The following is a 22,442-nucleotide window of genomic DNA, read 5'->3' as shown; positions in this document are numbered from 1 at the left end:
TGCCGTAACCATCAAAGCTTGTTGCATAGCAGGATCACGGCATGGCATATTATTTTCTCAAAATGCCGTATTTGGTTACACAATTAGTGAAATCTAATTTGCAAGTCATAGGATTTTCAGCTTTCATTTTGTTTACGAATACCTGAAAAACGGAGCCACCATTCACACATTTTTGGATTGAGTTGCTGCTAAGCAACGCTATGTGGTCAAGAGTAATCTCAGGGTTGTTCAATAATTTGCGTGTGGCCGTGTAACATCGCCGAAAGTTTCATAGTGGGACAGAAGCTGGCACCAGAGACGCTGGCACCAGAGACGCTGGCGTAAGTAGAAGGTTTTGGCACCATGTAGCTTGGCACAATGTAGCTAGCCGAAATGAAATAGAAACCTGCTATGAGTAACTACTTAGGAGGAAAAACCAAAAACAGGAAAGAAACACTTTATGATAACTCAAGGGGAAGTTTATTTTTCGTAGCAAGATCAGGATGCCTCAGCACACGCGTTTATAAAGCGACATGTAAGAAGGAAGAAGTAGCATGTGCTTGCTGTGGTAAAGGTGGGGAAACGATGTACCGTGTTATATTAGAACGTGAATATTCCCAGTGGTGGATTTAGGCACCTCTGGCCTCCTTGAAGCCCTCGGGTTCAGCGAAAGCCGGGGGTAAGTAAACAAGTCCGCAGTAGAGATTGGTAAGGGGCAATTGGAAGAGTGGTGGAAGTAGGGAAACGACAAAAACGGCGGCGCAAGAAAACAATGTTCACAATAGGCGATCAGAAAGTTTGCGTATAGGAATTGTTCGTGCGCTCTTTCTTTTTCGCTTTCTTTTTTTTAAACATACGCAGGTCATTAGGCAATGTAATAACTAGACGTTGTTGGCGCAAACCACCGACCCGTCCCAAAGGAGAAGCTCATAACGTCCGTCCGTCCGTCCGTCCGTCCGTCCGTCCGTCCGTCCGTCCATCCATCCATCCATCCATCCATCCATCCATCCATCCATCCATCCATCCATCCATCCATCCATCCATCCATCCATCTGCTGAACAGTCTCCCGCACCAAATGGCCGGGCTGCGCGATCATGCAAATCTCTCACGAGAAAAGGCGCCTCTCCCAAATTTATTTCAGAATGTTATAGAGGGACCGTGCAACTGGGACTTTCGGCTAATTACTTTGATGTCTTATGCGCAAGTGTTTAAACTACACACGACACCGTTTGATGATTCACGTCGTCCTCCTTCCCACTAGTAGCCTTCTTTGCGCATACTGTTTCGTTCGGCTGTGGCTATTCGCACTTTGTCCAGTTAGTTGGAGAAGTCAGGTATATTTGGTTAGCTAGTTCAGTGTGTCAGGTATTAGTTGATCACTTAGTAAACTATCTAAATTTGCTTAGTATTCATAGGTAGGTTATTAGCGAATAATTTTGTCATTTCCTTTAGACAACATAGTCAAGCAGTTAGCTTTCTTAGTTTGATTAGTTAATTGGTTTTGTTAGTTACCTTATTTATTTAGTTACCGCATTACGTATATCACTTAGTTATTATTGTGTAATTACTTTAGAGTGAGGTTGGTCTTGTTAGTGTAGTTTCTTAGGTTACACATTGAGTTTGGTCGGCTAATGTAGTTGTTACATTAGTTAGTAAATTATGTTGGTCAGTTATTAGTTTGATAATGAGTTAATAATTGCCTATTTAGATAGTTAATCAATTGGTTAACTGTGCCAGTTTATTTATTAATACTATAAATTAGATGGCAACTTGGTCAGTAATTATTCTGGTTTATTAGTAATGATTTAGTAATTAAATAATTTGGTAATGAGTAATAAATTTAGTAATTTGTTCATTTGTTTATCGATTATTTGGTAATGATTTGGCTACGTTTGTTGGTTTAGCAATTAGCCATTTGAATGATTTGTTAATGAGTTCGTTAGCTTTGGAAGTTTGAAACGCAGGTTTCTAACGCGCAATTGCATAAAAGTGTGACCTGAGCTTGCTCTGTAGTCGATTTATAACAATTAAGCCGCTGTTGAGAACGCAGATGAACCTGGAAATCAAACAAGGCGTTGTAGTTGCTTCGAAATGGTTGGCATTTACGTTCTTCAACGCTATACAGAAGGAGGGCGGCGATTTTCACGTTGTGTCGACAGTATTCGGACGCCGATACAAGAAGTTTACCCTTGCGAAATAGCGAGCGTACGCACAGAACGCCTCTGGCGTCCGTTCGGTGTCCGCTCCAGTCCAACTTGTACTCGCGCCAGCACCACGCTGCGTCCACTGCGGGCGCTATACGAAGCTCTCCCGCCGCATTGCACGGAAGTTTCATGACCAGACAGAATGTATTGAAGGACCCTATATAGAAATCGGTAGCCTTCCACTAAGGCGTTCTCCCTAACCTACCGTTACTACCGTTACAAGTTAACTTTGTTGTCCTAAACTTAACAAAGCGAATGCGCTTGCGTTGGCCTAGAGCTGGAAAGCTCGGAAGATCTTTTAATAACAGCGAGCATAGAATGTATTTCACAAAGTGCAGCTAGAATTTAGTGTTACCAAAAAAGAAAAAGAAGTTACGTAAGTCGAAAATATGACAAGCACTACATACAATGACACACTGCGGTTGAAGCATGGCTGAGTACTGTAGATTTTAAACCATTAAACGATACCATTCACCTTCGAAAAGCAGAAGTATTGCTTTTATATTTCTGTTTACGTTTATGTTACGCGATCAACCACGCGCAGATGGCACAGTTGTCGTGCCACGCATAATAGAATCGGGGCTAAATATACTGCTTTAATCAGCGTAGAATGAGGCGTGTTTTTCAACTGGACGTTCATGACAGAGGTGACTGCTGCCTCAGTAAGTACAATTATAATCCGTGAAACTCAAACCTGTGCTCATAAGGTGTTATAAGGCCTTCGAATGTGCAAGTTTTAGCTGAAATTTCATGCTTTCTTGGCTACATCGTCCTAGCGTTGGGCACGAAGGGTCCACAAATGGCGTGAAGATGCTCAGGCAGCAAGACAGAGGGATGCAAATATTGCGCCTGCCAGCTTAATGATCATGGTGCGCCAACTACGAATTGGAAGCGAGCATGATTGCGAGATTACATCATATGACGCCGCACTTGCTGCTTCGTTAGTTAAGCGTGAAAACTTTCTAATACGTGAATAGTTGTCGTAGGCCTTAACTTTGGTATGGTTGTGTAGAGGAAAGAAGCGATTTCTAGTAGAGGAAATGCAGTTCATCGAACAAGGCTTGCGGGTGGAGGCCGAAACGTCTAACCGCTTCGAGAACAGCGTTTTGGTTGGCGTTCTGCGAACTATGTTTCTAATAAGAACCTGTATTTTCCGACCAGACGGGATGGTGCGCAAATATTGATTTCAATGGAGCCGTTATTCAGTCACACATGTGTTCCGTGTGTACTGGGCGCTGTTGTCAATGCGCACACAGCTAAACTACTTTTGAAGAAAGACTCTCAAACATCAATGAAGACAAATGGGCGGGGAAAGGGCACAGCTACATGTACAGCGAAAGCGTCGACACAGTGGAGGACGATGTCAAGAAAATTTCAGCCAAGTAGATGGCGCTCGAAAGTGTAGTTAGTCAACCAGGAGTCATCAAAAAGAAAGTGAAAGTAACAGATACAGTAAATTGTATGCAAACGCAGGAAACAAAGGAGACCATAGAGATTTACAAGAGTGGCCAGAAATAAATTAGAAATGAGAATCTGTACGATAACCCGAAGGGCAGTGGCTGACTAGATAAGTCTCGAGATGGTTGCCTAAAGACAAAACCATACCGGCGCAACAGAATGACACGCGTATCTGCTACTGAGTCAACTCAGTACATTCTATTGTAATGCAACAGTATTCATTCTGCAAGACCATAGGTAAACCAGCTTCGAGAAGCGCTCGTTTATAGTGGATAGAAGCATTACCAGGTCAGCAGAAAATTTAGAAACAAAGTATTTGTGTAAAATAAAAAGAACATGAACCATTTCATCTTTTGAAGGTGGATGACCAGCGAGGCTGTTAAAAACCACCCCTCGAACTGCTGAGGGTGGTATGCAAGGCTTTATGGGGTCAGAGTAGTGGTAGTAGCGCTATGTTAGAGTAATCGTAGGAATGCGAGTAATCGTAATTCTGACAGCACGCCGCCACCCATAGTGGTGCTGCATCAACACTGAAATCAGTTGCTAGGGACGTCATAAAAAAGGCTAGGGCTAGGGGCGTCATACCCCATGTCGAAAGCTGGCGTCGCCGCGTCATCTTACGCAACACTAATCTTTACCGCGAATCGTTTGCGGGGAGCGGCACATGCTTCGAATTGCTATTGTGAGCTCCTTTTAAACAATTATGTGGATCTGATGATCTTTTTCGGCTTGTTACTTATTGAAACGTGTGTTGTTCTGTATGATGTACGCGCTATGTTTATTTTCCCTCCTTTCTGAAGCATAGGCAGGCCTTGTGTCCCTTACGGTGGCAGTTGCCAGCCTACTTCCGCTTCCCCTTTCCTTTCAAGTATATAAAGGTATTCAAAACAAAACAAAGAATATACACTGTTCGCTGCACTTTGCTGAGTGCTTGTAGCCTCTGCCTTACGGGAGTATGAGGCACTGCATTTTTTGTTTGCTGACGAGAGTATGAGACATTGAAGACGACAGATTTCGACATGCTCTACCGTATGTTGTATACGTGATTCCAAATAATGTAAGCACTGTTCGCTTTCTATTGCTGAGTGCTTGTAGCCTCTGCATTAGGCGACTATGAGCGTGGAATGAGATGCAGGCAAAATACTCGCCTGAAAAGCACATATACCATAGATAACTATATCAAGGAGGTTAGGTGAGGTTTTGTCACCGCCTTGTTTCGAATTGGATGGCAATAAACCATCATGATCGGCATGTTACAGACATAGGTTTAGCTTCGCTAGCGGCGTTCGAATAGGCACAGGTTAACAGTGCGTGTGTCTATCTGAAGGTCGCGTTTGAGAGAGCTTGCTAAGTCACAGTCAGTGAAATTTATTGAAATTAAACCAGTGCACATCAGAGCATACAAAGCCGGAAAGTGTGCAATTTGTTGGAAGAAATTTCAAGCTTGCTTGGGTATGGCGCTCCCGCGTTCGACAAGTATTGATTAGAAAGGATATGAACAGACTGCTGCAGCAACACAAATTGAGATCCAACCCATTTTACCGCGGCGGAAGATGTTTGTCTCTATAGGAAGCGCAAGCAACCATTTAGAAGTGTGACGGGCTGTAGCTGCACTGGGAAATGTCAGGTGCCACACGCAGCGGGGCTCATTTCTGTTCCTGTAGTGCCGGAACAATCTCGCTAAAACAAGTGCGCCCGCTACGGAAAGGCAGTGTACAGGACTGCGAAATGACCGTACGGTTATCGCAAGCTGTAACATAAGCAAGAGAGGTAACATTTTTAATGCGCGAATGAATATAACTAGCGTATGCGGCTACGCGGTTGCTGTACCTGAGTGCGCATCACATCTGTCCATAGTCTACCCGATTACACTCTGCCTTGTCATCCTATCGCCTGTACTGAGTATCAGGCCAGAGTATACTCTAACCTAGACGACTTCTCCGTGTTCTTACCACCGGATACGCTTTTCTCAAAGTATTCCGGAGGCTTCCGTTTCACGAATACTATAAGTCATTGCTCGACACGGCCTAACAGGACAGAACACATAAAAAGTCATGAGGCATTCCACTATGTGAAGGTGGATGACCAGCGAAGCTGTTTAGCACACGTCACAAAGGTCACACATAATTTTGAACAAAGGTGGGAACTTATTTCATGTCTTGAGGGGTGGTGATCGTGACGAAAGGCACGCACACTTATTTATTGTCTTGATCAGCGGTCATTATTTCACTCGCAACGGCACTCGCATTCTTTGATAATGTCAAATGGATTGACGTACGCCGCTGGGTGGTCAGCTGGACCGGATCGATGTGGCCTCGCAGGGGATATGTCTGCAACACGGAACGCGTAAACCGCTCCCGTTTCGCTACTGACACATCCACATTGAAATCACCAACAACGACAACAGGGGCAGTGTCATCGCAGCAAACTCACGCAAAGTGAGTAGCCATGAACCTTACGGGATTCTGAGTCATTGAATTTGTTGCTTACTCACGGAGGTATGAGCCTATGATGATGACAGTTTTAGACATGTTGTTCTGTATGTCGCATGCGTCATTATAGAGAATTTCAGCACGGTTCGCTGTGCTTTGCTGAGTGCTCGTAGCCTCTGCTTTACGGGGCTATAGGCCATTGAATATTTTGCTTGCTAACGGGCGCATGAATGTTTACGAGGGTATGAGCCATTGATGATGATAGTCTTCATTCACGGAGAGCTAAAACTGCACGCAACCCCAGCCATATACATTTTCCCTGTAAAACCAGTTGGCGCAGGCATGGCATACACATGGTGGAAGAGAGCTGTTAACCAACGCTACAGATCAGTTGGTCACCACTTCTTTTCTCTGCGACAGCATCCAACGAAAGTACAAACGCTGGCTAAAGAATACTTTCACTGCGACACATACAAGCTTTCCAGGGAATCATTCCTGTTTACCAACCTGCTGTCGTACACGTGTCCTCCACACCATCGGAAGAAAGCCGCCATAATCAACTGTTTACTCCATCGACCATCAGTGACAGACCCGTGACGTCACCTACCTATGCCGATATGAAAGGGCATCTTCGGAATTACACCTTCAGTTGGCACGGCCGACATGACGGAAGCATGGCTCTAACAAAGCCATTCTTTTACCTTGCGCAGGTTAGTTTTGATTATTATTCCATTCGTAGTGACTGCCATTCTTTAGCTGTACTGCTGTGCCCACACATGTTTTTGATGACAGTACCAGTACCAGAGTGTTTCCATGCTCTTAAAATACCTTTGTGTGAGAATGTTGAACTTAACCCCGATCCTACATGCGCAGATCTGCTGCAAAAAGTTCTTGATGACGAAAAGGCGTTAAGGGATCAAATAGCTGAACTTACCGCCAAAACAGATGCAATGATCACTGACTTTCACTTGAGGAACCCGAGTCAGTACCCATGGGCTACTCAGATATACTAAATTATTATAAAGGGGTCAGACTGAAGTACCCACCCCCGGATAAGGATCTAAGCAGAGGATGCTGTTGCATGGCGACAACTGCAGACGGGTACTTTCCCGAATTTAAACCTTCTGAATAAAATTTTCCCTACATAATATGAGGCTAAGTGCCCATGGTGCGGAGAGAAACCAGATCTGTACCACATATCATGGGCCTGTCAGAATATTGAGTCCCCAACTATCTATAAAATTAAAAACCCGAGTGCAGAACAGTGGGAGAGTATGCTTTCCAGCGTAAGCTTGAACGGCCAAAAGCGCCTAGTAGAGCGAGCTCGCGGGTTGGCCATACTCAGTGGAGCCTTGGACTAGGGCACCAACCCTGTGATTGCAGACAGAAGGATCCATCAGAAGATGGAAGACGCCGTCTGAAGCCGCGAAGATCTTTTCTAGAGCCCAATAAATGTTTTCCGATCCGATCCGACTTTCACGCTCACTTAGAAGTTTGGATGATACTGTTAAACATTCTAAACTTCCATGGCTTATCAGGCTCGTAAGCTAATTGGTATAAAAAATAAAAGCAGACGCTCGAACCTTATCATTTATGGGCTGCCTGAGGAGTCAGGTGAAACAAAGGATGACCTCAGGCATAAGGTAATCACTGAAACACTTGTGGGAAAGATTGAGGTGAAGTGTTCATCTGATGGCCGCCTTCACAGACTTGAAAAGACGGCTTCGGAAATCCCTGTCATGGTATTCTTTCAAAATTTCAATAAAAAGGCAATAGGAGTTCATGTGTGATGTAATGCAAAATTAGTTTTTGCATCGCTGTTGCGCATGTATATAGTTGTGGTGATTTCGCAAATAAAGATCAGTTGAAGTCAGCGCCTATGTTGTGGTCGTCCTTCAGTCCTTGTCTTTTGCGCTTTGCAAACATGTCGAAAAAGTATTCGTTTTTATGAATGATGGCAAATTTAGAGGAACACATATTTTTGTACAGAATGTCTATTCGCGTAATACCTTTAGGAAAAGGAGCCTGCTTTGCGAGAATGCTCAATCGGACAAACGGCAAGGCAAGGAAGTGTCACGGATGCACGATAAATTGCGGATCAATGGCGACTCGTTTTTCTGGGACGCCAGAAAAAATGAGCGGAAGAGTGTTTCGAATGGTAATGCAATATCATGGTATTCGTCAAATTCTTCTCTTAATAATATCAGGAATATAAATGCGAACGTACGCAGCCTTATTAATAACACAGACCAGCTTGAGGCAGTCTTTCTCGCTCTCTATCCACACGTCACCCTCGTCGCGGAGGCTTGGCTGCACAAAGATATTTGTGATGATGTCTTGCTTCCGCCTTCACACAAAATATACCGCCATGACAGCCCATGTAGAGGTGGCGGAGTTGCTGTAGTTGTGAAATATAGGATTGAGTGTATTGTAAAACACGTAATTGCCGATGCTGAATGCTTACGCCTTAAGTTGAATATCTCTGGTACTGTTTTTGTCTCTTGTGCTGCGTACAGACCCTGTGATTCAATGCCTGATGTATTAATTGCCTGACAAAATTATTTACTTCTAAATAATAAACACAGAGCTATATTTGCCGGTGACTATACCTTCCAACATTAAACTGGAACCGTTTGCCTTACAATAAAAATCTGCATGTAATGCAGATGTTATGTTTGACATTATCATTGATGACAACCTTGTGCAGATTGTCGAAGAATCCACATGAATTGCCAATATCTCATATTCCGTTCTAGATCTGGTGTACATAGATCGGTCCACTGTTGACTACAATATTTCTGTGCGAGCCGGTTTTTATGATCACTTGTTAGTTTTGTTTCATTTTCTTTAATACTGGTCACGTAAAGGATTTGGCTCGGTTTAAACCTCTAAAAAACTACGTGCGTGCTGATGACGATGGCATCTTGAATCATCTCGAAACAATGTTCACTGCATTTGCAGAAGACGAACCTTCGATGTTTTCGGTGAAGTTTAAGCAAATCTACTTACATTTCATCTGTCATTTTTTACCCAATAGAGTAAAAAAAATGGACAAATATACACCTTGCATAAATAAGCATATTCATTTGAAACGCAGGGCCAAACATTTCAGAAACCAGTGGTCTGTTTCACATGCATTGCAAGAACTTCCAACAACACTCTCAGGCTCTTCAAAGCGCAAAAAAATTCACTTCACCACTACTTTGCCAAATTTTATTAAGCATAATCCTGAGAAGTTCCGAAGGTATATAAAGGCGCGCAAGTAACCGGTAATAATATTTCGCGTAAAAACGAAACGCAGGATGATTGGCACATTGTTACTGATGATTTAAATGTTCAATTTCATAGTGTGTTTTCTGTCGCATCTATGAATAACTCGGCTGGTCTCTCATCAAATCCTTTTGATGTTAATATTGTGTCTTACGAAGGCGCCTTGAACATGGTGTTGAAACTAAAGCCAAAATCGTCACCCGGAGCGGATAGTATACCCAACGCCTTCCTTCCCCTCTACGCTAAACCATTAGCGAAATTTCTCGTATTTATATTGAAATATGCCTTAAAAACCTCTCACGTCCCTCATGATTGGACTTCTCAAACGTCCCTCTCTCACGTCCCTCGCGCGTAGTTCCCATACTAAAGAAAGGAGATTCGCTGTCAGTTTTAATTACCGTCCCATACACAATACATCTCGCTGTAAGCTTCTCGAGCATATTGTGGCCACTAGCACAACAAAATTTTTAGACGGCGATAACATATTATCATCATATCAACAAGGTTTTAGAAAAGGCTTTTCAACCGCTACTGAGCTGGCTTCTTTTGTTCATTTTTTCGGCTCACAATATAGATTGGACGGGTCAAGGTGTAATCTAAGAGAACAGCAAGCTATTCTATCGCGTTCCACATGACAGATTAATCTAGAAACTACATATTATTGCCCTTCCGGATTTCCTTTTTGCTGGGTTTCTGCCTACTTAAATGATCGCAGGCACTATCTTGAAATCAATGAAAAATAAATGAAGGGCCCTTCCACCCGGTGAAGAAGGATGACATGCGAAGCACTGTATGTTAGCCCCTTGATGGCGCACTGCACCTCCGCGGCGGGTCGGCCCAGAATTGCACAATCTTCGGGATCGGCACACGTATGGGGAGTGCTTAACGCCTGCTTCCCCTCCGCCGCATGTCGGCCCGACATTGCACGATATTCGGGATCGGCCCACGTATGGAAGGGCTTAACGCCTGCTTCAGCTCCGCCGCGGGTCGGCCCGGCAATGCACAATCTTCGGTATCGATCCACGTATGGGGAGTGCTTAACGCCTCCTTCAACTCTGCCGCGGCTCGGCCCGGCATTGGACTATATCTTCAGGATCGGCCCACCTATGAGGAGTGTTTGACGCCTGCTTCACCTCCGCCGTGGGTCGGTCCGGCATTGCACTATCTTCGGCATCTGCCCACGCATGGGGTGCTTAACGGCTGCTTCACTTCGGCCGCGGGTAGGGTCTCTATTGCGCTTATCTGCTGGATCGGCCGACGTATGGGGAGTGCTTAACGCCTGCTACACCTTCGCCGCGGGTCGGCCCGGCATTGCACTATCTTCGGGATCGGCTCCCGTAGGGGAGTGTTTAACGCGTGCTTCACTTCTGCCCCGGGTAGGGCCAGTATTGCACAATCTTCGGGATCAGCCCACGTATGGGAGTGCTTAACGCCTGCTTTACCTCCGCCGCCGATCGGCTCGGCATTTCACAATCTTCGGGATCGGCCCACATAGGGCAGTGTTTAACGCGTGCTTCACTTCTGCCCCGAGTAGGGCCGGCATTGCACAATCTTCGGGATCGGGCCACGTATGGGGAGTGTTCAACGCCTGCTGGACCTCCGCCGCAGGTCGGGCTGGTATTGCACTATCTCCGGGATCGGCCCACGCCTGGGGAGTTTTTTGCTTACGACACAAAAAGTTCAATGGACGTTACAGGTATGCAACGTCGCCGTAAAAAAACCAGGCAATCTTCTGGGTATTGTAAGGGGTGTGTCAGGGTCATGTCCAGGGGCCACTTTTGTTGTTTATTTACGTGAAATATTTATTCGCGGTAGTTATTGAGCCCATAAAGTTCTGCTTAATCGCAGATGATCGTGTTCTTTACATTGATATTGGTGTCGCCGGCGATCAAGTTGTCCTTAACATGGCCTTCTGTAATGTCCTTACCCTGTGTGACGGATGCGGTATTATACTGAATAATAACAAAAATGTGCCCCTTTGCGTCACAAAGCGACTTAGCCCCCTCAAATTATCTTATTTCATAGGTTCTAAACCCTTTTACGGACGTATGTGAGTACAATAACGTAGCTGTCACACTGACAAGCTCCTTAAGCTGGAACAGCCATAAGGCTAAGAAACGCTCTCCTGCTCTTCGCAAGCTATGCTTTTTACGTCGCAACGTTAAAAATACACCACCATATATAACATGTCTGGCGTATGAGCATTTGATTCGGCCTAACCTAGAGTATGCTTGCATTATATCGGATCCGCATACTAATGTAACATTACTGCGCGTGAAAAAAGTGCAGCGAAAGGCTGTGCGATTTATTTTCTCTCTATAAGGCCACCAGGATTCCGTCTCGTCAGTTATGGAGTGTAATCAGGCTCCCTCATTACAATCCTGGTGCAAAGATCAGCACGTTTAAAGTTTTTGCATTCATTATTTAATCGGAAGCTCGGGCTCAACCAAGCCCCGTACTTATCCGAACTTGCGACCCGGCGTCATGTGCACCCACTTTCTCTAACTCCTTATTATGCCAGAAAAATTGTGTTGAAATTCTCATTCTTTCCGCAAACAAATAATGACTGAAATAATCGGTCACCTGGCTGCCTATTTTCATGTTTAATTAGAATCCCTTGTCCTTGCAATACACTTGATGATGTTACTGTTTGCTACCGCATTTTCTCAGTATTTCTTAGCTCTTGTAATAAACTGTTAGTTTAAATGTTGCTATTTATTTTGCCGTTGTGACATGTGATCTGTTGTATTTCTGTGAATAGAATAAAAATAGTTAACCGAATGGATTGATTTGGCTGATTTCAACCATTTTTATTTCTCGAGCTTCCTCAAACACGGCAGATATGCCGGGCACGTTCGGCGTATCGCAGAAGCCATCTGCGCGTCGTTTGTCGATATGCAAGGTAATATATATTTCAGCGCCATTTATTTGGAAACACATATGTTCGACTACTTTCACTGCTCCTATGGCATTCAGACGGCCGGGCTTTCTGAGGTAACACAGTTTATTTTGTGAAACAAAGAGCCCTAGTTTTTTTAAAATACTCAATTCGCTATGCTCTCGCAACAAGAACGGGCCAACAATTCGTTTTTAAAATTTTCATAAACTTGGCATCTTTGAAACTCTGTGGCAAAGGTAGTAGACGAAACATGAGGAGCAACTGCTCCTAAGCGCATATGATATTGGGTCTGGAGGAGAATCCCACTGCTGTCCCCCAGTTATTGAATCTTGCCGTTGAGTGCGGGAGTTGGCTGACGTTGAGGAGGATTTAGAGATGAAACGGAAGGTTTATTTATGTTATTTACAGAAAAACACTAAGTAATTAACAGTCCTAAAATCATTGATGGCCGGCAGCATGTCGGACGCTGCGGCCCTTGGCAGGAAGTTCGAAAGAGATGAATGAATGAACGAATCTTCGCCCTGCTCCCTGTCTCTGGCTTTTAACCCCTTCGGTTCTCATGGTCACGTCATTTTCGGCCAATCGTCGAGCCCGCTCCGGTGTCGTCATTTTCGGCCAGTGGTGGGCGCCCGTGCAAGTGTAGTCACATTCGGCTCAGGGGGTCGCTCCAAGTGCTCTCCTGTTTGAGGGATGACTTGCCACCTTTATTGCCTCCAGGTTTGCAACTGCCGTCACAATGGGCAGAAGGTGTGGCTCTGAGGGCTTCACGGTGACTTGCACCCGCGTTGCCTTGGTGTTGCATCCCCGTGTGAAAGCGCGCAGCTGGAGGAGGCGGGTTGTTTCCCAACGAGCTTTCAGAGCTGCAAAGCAGCTTTGCTCGGGTGCAGGTTCAACTGCCTGGAACCGTGCAGGCTCCCGTTGCACTTTCCGGGAAGAGTCAAGCAGTGTGACAATAGCTGCATGTGCGGCGCTGGAGGCGGGGGTCGCCAGCTTGTCTTGACGAGCGACGCCTTGGGTTGGAGTCGCCCACTTGTCTGACAGGTCCGGGAGCGTGTTAGACTCGCTTCTGTGCACCTTCATTAGGTGCGACGGCAATTCGATGTGGTCTGGTGAACTCTAAGGATGCCAGGGAAAGGCTCCGTATCTAACAATGCTTACTAGTCCTTTGAAATTTGACACGTCTTTGTTTTTGCAACAAATCTGTGATAAATTATGGCTGTACGCCTTATTTAGAGCACGCGGAAACTTTAATTTTTTCTCGTTTTTCTTTCTTTCTTTTTTGTTTTCAACTATGACGGTGTGGCTTGGCTTTCATTCGCGCTTTCGGGTTTGAAAGAAAAGTGTCAGTTTTGTAGCAGGACGGCAGGTGGACACGTGTTTTGACCATCATGAAATCACTGCATTCGCGCAAATTCATGTTAACGCTACCACAGGGGAATCTTGAAGCTGCAATGCTTGAGCCATCACTCGAACTATAGTCGGATACAACTTTAGAAAAAAGGGGGCGTTTACTCCTCCGAGGCGGGTGCACCAGTGGGCGCGCATTCTGGACCGACGTCATGCGCCGGACGGCCGGTGACTTCGCCGCTTCGGTCAACTGGGCGGGGCCTCCCCTTTTTTCTAAAGTTGTATCCGACTATAGGGTAGCAGTTATATTGTTTTATGAGGTGCCAAAAGATTAACCAAAAAGACGCGTTGAAGTCATTTTGTTGCAGGTTTATTTCTGTAGAAATATAGTCTAAAATATAGAAGAGCACCATTTCAATACATTAAATTTAAGTGGAAAAACGAAGAACGATACTACTTGAATACGCCTGTGCCTATATCTACAATATGCTTTCCAAGCAACAATGGCTAATTCGTTATAGCTTTATATCTTGAAAAGGAAAAAATAACCTATTTCTCTTCTATGATCTCAAACAGTGCTTTGGTGGAAGGTAGAGACTAAATTAGGCTTACGTATGTCATACACGAATGCTGGGACACAAAACGCGCTTTTCGAACGTTATTGTAAGGCTAGACAGCACAGTGGGAAGACAGAAGGACGAAGTCAGAAAAATCTGTTTAGTTCTCATTACCTATCTTTTTCATGGCCGTACACAGACACCAGCACAACATTTTTCTGCAGTTTTTTTCAGGACGAAGCATTTTGGGAAGATAATTGCCAACATGCCATTTTGCCAGCTTATCAGGTTTATTCCACTGAATGAAGTGAGCCAAGCACCAGTCCGCGCTGGTGTGAACGAGAACGAAAAATCTACTTCCCAGCTTCTGAAATTGAGTAAAGAACGATATTTCTCAATATCAATAAATTATTTAGCCGTATTCTCAAGTGCTAAAAGCAAGTACAAGTAATTGATTTCAATGATGGCACAAATGTTGGGCCTTGCGACTCACGTCGCAGACAACTTATTTACAACTCATTTTACACTGCAATGTCCAATGTATCATATATAGGTATACCATGCTGATTTCGGTACCTCAAGAATGTGACTTAAGCACGGGAAACCCAGCGCATACCCTATCGTAGCGTGTTTGAAGTGATAGAGCAACTTTTCACTCAAGCATAGTTCCGGAAGCCACAACTTAATAAATATATTGCTGCACAAATTAGATTTTAGCGCTCATTAACACATCGTTGTCTTTATACAAATGTGCTCTCCATTGCCACATAAAATGGTGAACAATTCTTTTCGATTCTCCTTCAGTGGAAGTGGCTTTCGCAACTACAGTTTCTTGGCTCCTTTGCCATTTTTCATCGTGCGTGATCGGCGGCCATAATTTCAGCGCGTTCCCGTGCAAACCACTTTCGGGGCGCATTTGACGCCTAAAGCTTGTGCGAGTGCTCTGGGACGTCGGTTAATACTGCCGCGATGAAGCGCGCATGGAGGCATATTAGGCCTTTCTTCGGTGTTTTTAGTAGACAAAATGGTCTAAGTTAAAGGGTTTTGCGTGCCAAAACCACTTTCTGGTTATGAGGCTCTCCGTAGCGGAGGACTCCGGAAATTTCTATCGCCTGGGGTTCCTTAACGTGCACCTAAATCGAAGTACACGAGTGTTTTCGCATTTCGCCCCCATCGAAATGCGGCCGCCGTGGTTGGGATTCGATCCCACGACCTCGTGCTCAGCAGCCCAACACCATAGCCACTGAGCAACTACGGCGGGTAGACAAAATGGTCTCTGCAATAACTACATATTCACTTTCATGCTTGCACAACACGCCTTATTTCAACCTTGAAGTTCCATACGTAACGTGTACTTATTATCCTTTTAATAGTTGGAATTTTTAAGTTATGAGCGAGAAACCCAACACATAGCCCGCGTATAGTATAGCGCATTTGATACTCAGTAGAAAGATTTCAGTAGCCCATGGATGCGCAAGCCATCAACAAGGAATATTTCCTGCACTAACTAGGTTACAGCTATATTAACATTTCGTTTGATTGTTTTGTGAAAACGTACCTTCCATGACAATCATGTACCGCAATTGCACTATTCTAATGCGCACCTTTTTTGATGAAGAGGTGTATTCAAATTTCCATGCGCGTTACAAACGTAACTAATCCTACTCAAAATAAAAACTAAATCGACTGTGACTAAAAAAAAAAAGCTCAACGCAAGGTAACTAGCCACGCTGAAGAAAGCGACGCTGCGAGACGTCACAAGGTAGGTCCGTGGAGCGTGGAATGCACTCCCGCAGACAATGGTTGCCCGAGTGTTCAAGAAGTGTGGCATTTCTAATGCATTAAGCTGAACTGAAGATGACCTTCTGTGGTCGGTACACAGCGAAGAGGAGGCGTCGTAGGAATCCGAAAGCGACGATTCAGCTGTGTGCTTGTCTGTGTGCCTTTGTATCTCCCATATGATCGTTGAAACGCGGTACGCGTCGACTCAGGTTTCCTTACTTCATGCGCGCGGTAAAATCGACACCAAGTTTTTTTTTTACATTGGACTGGTAACGTAACTGAACCTTACAATCAGTGGCGTAGTAGAATCGTGCAAATGGTAGCTGAGTCTCATTTTCTATCTTTTCTTGATACGGAACTGTGTTTAGGTGTTGCAGCACTAAGTGATGTGCGTAGTAGCGTCTTTTCCCGTGATAAGTAAGATCTCCCAATCCCCCTGTAGTTTGCTGTGGCCCGGCTGTCAGTTGCCTTTTCTAGATCTCCACTGAACATCTTCGATCTTATGAACACGTGAAGCACGTGCTTCCTCTTTCGGCGGTGTGCTGCTCGAGAGTACACTCTACAGCGTCGATGTCCGCACATACCAGGAGCTTCCAACAATTGTTTTGGCAAAATTTTAAAAAGAGCTGTTTTGAAATAAAAGGGCGGTCATAGAGACATGCTGCTAATGGTTGGGATCACGTGGTGAAGGGTGATACGTGGTACTTAGTCACTAAATAACAAAAGTCTATTAAATAACATTTAACCTTTCAGTTTCCGCGGGCTGATCGCAACTGAAAAAATTGAAGCGAGCTCTCCGCACAAGTCATATCAACTTCTGGAACTGTAAAAACGTGTACCCGCGTAACTGTAACGGGATGAATTCCCCTTATCGGAGTGCACTAAAGATACTAGGAACCTACAGGGAGAGCAAAGCCCTTCGAGGCGCCGTTCTGCTTACGTCATCCAGGAGTGACCAGCCAGCGCTGTTATGTTACGGGACGGACACGAAATAGATGGCAGCTTGCCCATCCCGTCGTCCCACTTATCGACGCTGAGGACGTTGTTGAAGGGAGAGACTTGTTCTCATTGAGAACAAGGAATATGGGTTTATTTACAGTATTTACATGAGAACGTTACAGTTCACCAGTCTAACATGACTGAAAGAGGAATGCAGACTGAGCAGCCACCAACGGCTCCTTAAGTATACTCTGTCCACCCTAGATCCCTAGGTGAGGGAAAAACGGCCGTTCCACTTTGGACCAAGTGGAGCGTCCAAAGTCATCGCGACCGACCCGCCTATGACGGGGAGGGTTTGCACAGACTTCCTCACAGATATCACTGACCACGCCCAAGTGAGTGGGTTCTCGCAGACACCGGTTTTGCCCCGCGTAGGCGCCTCTTCATCCCAGTGTTGACTCCGCAGACAATGGCCGCCGCGTCTGTCCATGACTTCTAAGCAGCGTGAGACGGCACCGCAGAATATCTTCCAGGAGCTCCCCTGCTCCAACCAGCCGGTGCGGGCACGGCGAATCCACGAACAATAATTGGTCCGTGAACCGCGCTTAGTCATAGCGGCGCCGAGAGGGTGTTGATGCGGCATATAGTCGTCCCTACAAAACGAGTGGAGTTTGCTCGGACTGTCGATGAGAGAGGTCACGCAGCCTTTCGCTCCGACGACCTCGCCTCGCCAGCCGCAACCGACTCCACGTGGGCGGACGTGCTTGCACATCGTTCCGGCGTGTGCTGCATGAGCCGCGTGGCCACCGCCATCGCGTGCTGCCACGCATGCTCTGCGCGACCTCCTACGCCTACCTCGCTGCATCGTGCCTGCCGTAGGATCACTCCCCCTGCCCAGCGTCCACACTTCGAGTGTCGAGACATCGAGACGACACCTGCTCCACGCACGGGTGTGGTGCTTTGTGCACGCGCCACGTGTGTTGTGTTGTGCGCGCGCTGCGCGTACCGAGCGAGAGTTTGTTTTTCGCGGCGGGGATGCGTTTTCCCATGTCGTTCTGATATCGTGCGCTGCGGTTCTGTTGTGTGAGCGGGTTTTTTTTTTTATAAATCATGAGTTTCCTTTCACCGGAAGGACGCCCACCGCGCGCGGGTCACCGTCGACATGCCAGCACGTCGCTCGTGACACTCGAGCCGTCTAATCTTCAAGAGCTCCGTGCGAGAGAAGAGCTCCAGAACCGTGCCGCGCACATTGTCGACGAATGGCTGCGCAAGCAAGCTACCACTACGCAACCAGCGGCTCCTGCTCTGCCTATGGCTGTACTCGACAGCACTGGGGCACCGGAAGCTGTTGTGAAATTACCCCAGGCGAGCCCCATCTCCCTGACGCAGGACTCCACCCTTGCTGAGAGGACTGCCGTCTCCCTCCCCTCTTCAGACGACGAGGAAGAAATGGATTCCTCGAGCTCGCGGAAACGCGCCCGTGAAGCTGAGAGTGAGGAGGACGACGTGGCCGGCCCTCGCAAGCAGCCATCAAGCGCCCCTCCGTGCTCCGAGGCTCACGTATCACCCGACGTACGCTCGGAGCGGTCGGATGTCGACAGCGCAATCCCTCGACAACCAGGAGTGACGGCCATCAAATCGTCCCTGCCCCACGCACACGATGGCGGTGGTCTCGAAACGTCGGCGCCGGCTGTAGCGACCTGCCTGCCCCCGCTCCTTCAGAATGCGAGCGCCGTCTCTCGGAACCCTGACGAGTCATCAACTGCCTCCTTGGCACTTACTCCAAGAGAGGGCGCGACTACTGATGATCACGCTCCACCAGCCACTGGACAGAGCGCAGCTGCCTTCCTGAAGGATCCGCCAGCTCCTCCTTCAAAGCGCCTTGCCTCAAAAAAGAAGGGCAAGGGGAAGCGACGGACAACTCCAGGCAGCCTGCAGCCTCCAGCGACTGCTACCACCTCGGGCCCAGCGGCTTCTCCACAGCAACAGGCGCCACTGCAGAACACCCCCAACAGTGCTTAAATCGCACCCTCCCTGGCACCCGAGAACGGCGAACCAGCAGAGGATGCTTTCACCATGGTCCTCTCTAGGAACGCCCAGCGTCGCGCCAGGGCTCTACAAGCCGCCACCATACCGGTTGACCCAGCGGTGGTCGGGACGGCCTTGTTCCGCCCTTCTGGCCCGGGAGGGGCCTTCGAGCGAGGATCCCGCCTTGCTATTGCCGCTGTGCTCTCTGCGCTGCCAGGGGTGTCCGCGGTCCGGGTTAACACAAAAAGAAACATCGTGGCCGCGGACGCGACCTCGCAGGCCTGCTTGGAGAGGCTGCTCGCCACCACCGAGCTCCGCGGCATTCCCGTTGCTGCTCGTCCACCAGCTGTCCGTGGAAACAGCACGGGCTTTATACACGGCATTGACGACGAGACTACCGACGCAGAGCTGGCTGGTGCGATCGAGTCCAGTGTCCCCATCCTGTCTGCGACCCGCTCCGGCAACAAGGCGATGCTCCGCTTTAGCAGCCCGGTCCCTCCCGAGCATGTGTCTATATACAAGCTCCAGTTCCGGGTGAGGCCTGGAAGACCGCGTCCACTGCAGTGCCAGCAATGTGGCCGCTATGGGCACGTGGCTGCAACCTGCGACAGACCTACCAGCTGCCTGCACTGTGGGAGGTCACACGAGCGAGGAGAAAGCTGCCCAAATGCCGCCCACTGCAATAATTGTGGTGGCAATCACCCTGCTAATACTCCTGCCTGTCCCAGGTGGCAGGAAGAACGTAGGGTGGCAACCATCATGGCGACCGCCCCTACTCCCCTCTCTCGTCGTGCCGTCCGGGCCTCTGTGCGGGAAGAGACACAGCAGGCGAAGACCTCCACGCAAGTCTCATATGCACAGGCCCTAACCGGCCGCACACGAATTTACCAGTCGGCGATGCTCCCTCCTGGCCAGCCACCCAAAGCAGCCCCACGGACCCTCCGAGCCGGACCACCTGTAGCTACCACCACAACCCCGGAGGCACCAGCCACACCACCACCGCAGGCCTGTCCAGACCCCCGCGACCAGCTGATCGCGAGCCTGCAGCTGACGCTCAAGGCCATCGGAGAGATGCTGCCTGCTGATAGCCCACTCCGAGCCCTCTGCCTCCAGGCGGGAGGCGTGCCATCCACCCAACACCAGCATGGCTAGCATCTCATCGAGGTCCCGCCGCCGCCGCCCGAGGGTGCTCCAGTGGAACGTAAACTCGCTGCAGCGACGGCACGGCGAGCTGTGTGAGTACCTCCTGCGGTGCGACTTCGACGTCCTCGCACTGCAGGAGGTATACGCCGTGGCCGAGAACGTACGGCTCCCCGGCTACACTGGCTACTCGGGCGCCACCACCTGTGCCACACGCAGTTGCACTGCAGCACCCTGCCTAGATGGAGCCCACAAGACAGGGAAGCCACGCACGGCAATCTACGTCCGCAGCACCCTGGCGCATGCTGTTCTACCTGTTGCTGACATCGCGGGTGGCCCCCTGGAGTCATGTGCCGTCACCGTACGCCTTGGCAGCCAAGACACCGCTGTGGCGAGCATCTACATTCGTCCAGGAAAGCCGTGGGATCCTTCCAGCCTCGTACAGCTGGCTGTTCGCCTCGGTGGCCATGCAGTCCTGTGCGGTGACTTCAACGCACACCACACGGATTGGGGTAGCCGCAGCTGCACCCGCCGAGGCAAGGACCTCACAGACGCCATCAGCCGAGCTGGCCTGCTGATGTTGAACACTGGGGAGCCTACCTACGTCCGCCGCGGAGCTCGCACGGCCATCGACCTCTCCCTCACCACCGAGCAGTGCTCCTACTCCTGGGCCACAACTCCGGACACATGGGGGTCTGACCACTTCCCTATCGTGATCAGCCCCGTGTCTGGGAGAAGGCCTAGGACAAGAACTTACCACGTCACAGACTGGTCCCTGTTCCGGAAGCACTGCAGCAATTTGGACGATGGCCGTGACTTCCTCAGCGCCATTGCGGATTGTGCTCAGGCTGCCACCGTTCAGTGCTCTGCCCAACCAGATACCCCCGCTCCGGACCTCCACCTGCTCAACCTCCGCGCCTCCAGGCGCCGTATGGAGCGCAGAGCAATCCGGACGGGCAAGGCAGAGCATTGGACGGAGTACAGACGCGCGGATGCCCGCTGCAGGCGCCAGGCCCGGCGCAGGAGGAGCCAGAGCTGGAGGAGCCTCTGCTCTGCCATCGAGGACAGATCCAGGGGACCCCTGGCTTGGAGACTACTCAAATCTCTCACCGGCAGGAGAACAAACCTACAACCTGTCCTCGCCGCTGCCATCACGCTGGGCATCAGCGAAGAGGCCCTTGCGGAGCTCCTCGCCGACCAGTTCGCGCCGGCTGTACCACGCACTGCAGCCATCCTGCCGGTAGGACAGCCTTCCCTCAGCCTGCCTAGCTGCTTGCACAACCATCACCCGGGGTGGACATCGAGCCAGATCACTGCTATCTGCCAGGACCCCCTGACGCTGCACGAGCTCCAAGTGGCCCTGAAGAGGGGGAAGCGCCGCAGCGCATCAGGAGCCGACGGAGTGACGACCCAAATGCTCCGCAACCTGGCCGCCAGCGAGCAGCAGCGCCTGCTCGACTGCTATAACGACATCTGGAGGTCAGGGCAGGTGCCGGAGCAATGGCGCACAGCCATCGTGGCCCCCATCCTGAAGGCCGGAAAGCCGGTTGGAAACGTGAGCTCCTACCGGCCGGTCTCCCTCACTTCCGCCTCCTGTAAGGTGATGGAGGCCATTGCTTTGGTCCGACTGGACTGGGTGGCCCGTGCCCGTGGGTTCCTGGCCGATGAGCAGACGGGGTTCCGGCGGCGCCGATGCACCGCGGACTCCATCGCGGATGTGGTCTCCACGCTGGAAGAGGCCAAGGCCTGCGGTGACGCCGTGCTCCTGGTGCTTATCGACATCAAGGGGGCCTTCGACGGCCTGCCCCACCCAGTCGTTCAGCAGGCCCTGGACCTACTTGGCATCAACGGGAATCTGCGGCGGTTCATCTCGTCGTTCCTAGAGGAACGCACCCTCAGGGTACGAGTGGGCCGATCGAAGAGCTCCCCTCGTCCGGTGGCAGCGGGCGTGCCACAAGGGTCAGTGGTGAGCCCTTTCCTGTTCAACCTGGCCCTGGCCCGGCTTCCTGCTGCCCTGCCGATCGACCCCGACTATCCGGTGAGTGCCTCCATCTACGCGGACGACATCGCCCTGTGGGTGCGAAGCCCACCACACAACCACCGCAGCGCGCGCTCAGCCCTGCAAAGAGCTCTTGACACCGCCGCTGCTTACCTGAGCAGCATTGGCCTTGCCATCTCGGCAAGGAAGACGGAGGCCATGCTGCTCCACCCAAGAGCAGCCGCCCGCCGCACAGCACCCCGGCTGCACCTGGAAGGCGCCCAGTTACCCTGGAGCACTGCAGTGACGTACCTGGGGCTGCGCATTGATCACCGACTGTCCTGGCTGCCTGCTGTCAAGACCCTGCATGTCCAGGTCCTCCGTGTCCGCAAGGCAGTCTCCCAGCTTCTTTCCCGAGGACAGGGCTG

The 22,442-nt window shown here is 49.1% G+C and overlaps 1 protein-coding gene and 1 long non-coding RNA gene across 4 annotated transcripts in view; one reads left to right on the top strand and one right to left on the bottom strand.

Moving 5' to 3' along the window:
• LOC135912505 (uncharacterized) overlaps positions 1-22,442 on the bottom strand; it is a 63,204-nt gene that overhangs the window by 480 nt on the left and 40,282 nt on the right. The gene's annotated exons all lie outside the window — the stretch shown is intronic.
• The window catches only part of LOC135912504 (uncharacterized), a 76,979-nt gene that overhangs the window by 27,814 nt on the left and 26,723 nt on the right, over positions 1-22,442 (top strand). Inside the window, exon 1 of one of the 3 annotated variants that reach the window (XM_065444964.1) lies at positions 612-658. The exons of the other annotated variants lie outside the window; for them this stretch is intronic. The gene's annotated coding sequence lies outside the window, so the exon portion shown is untranslated. Of the gene's footprint in view, positions 1-611; positions 659-22,442 lie in introns of those variants that run through there. 3 annotated transcript variants of the gene reach the window in all.

Source organism: Dermacentor albipictus, chromosome 2 (genome assembly GCF_038994185.2).
Source record: "Dermacentor albipictus isolate Rhodes 1998 colony chromosome 2, USDA_Dalb.pri_finalv2, whole genome shotgun sequence".
In the NCBI taxonomy this organism is placed as follows: Eukaryota; Metazoa; Arthropoda; class Arachnida; order Ixodida; family Ixodidae; genus Dermacentor; species Dermacentor albipictus.
The sequence above is the reverse complement of the archived record's forward strand: the minus strand, read 5'-3'. Positions and strand labels throughout refer to the sequence as shown.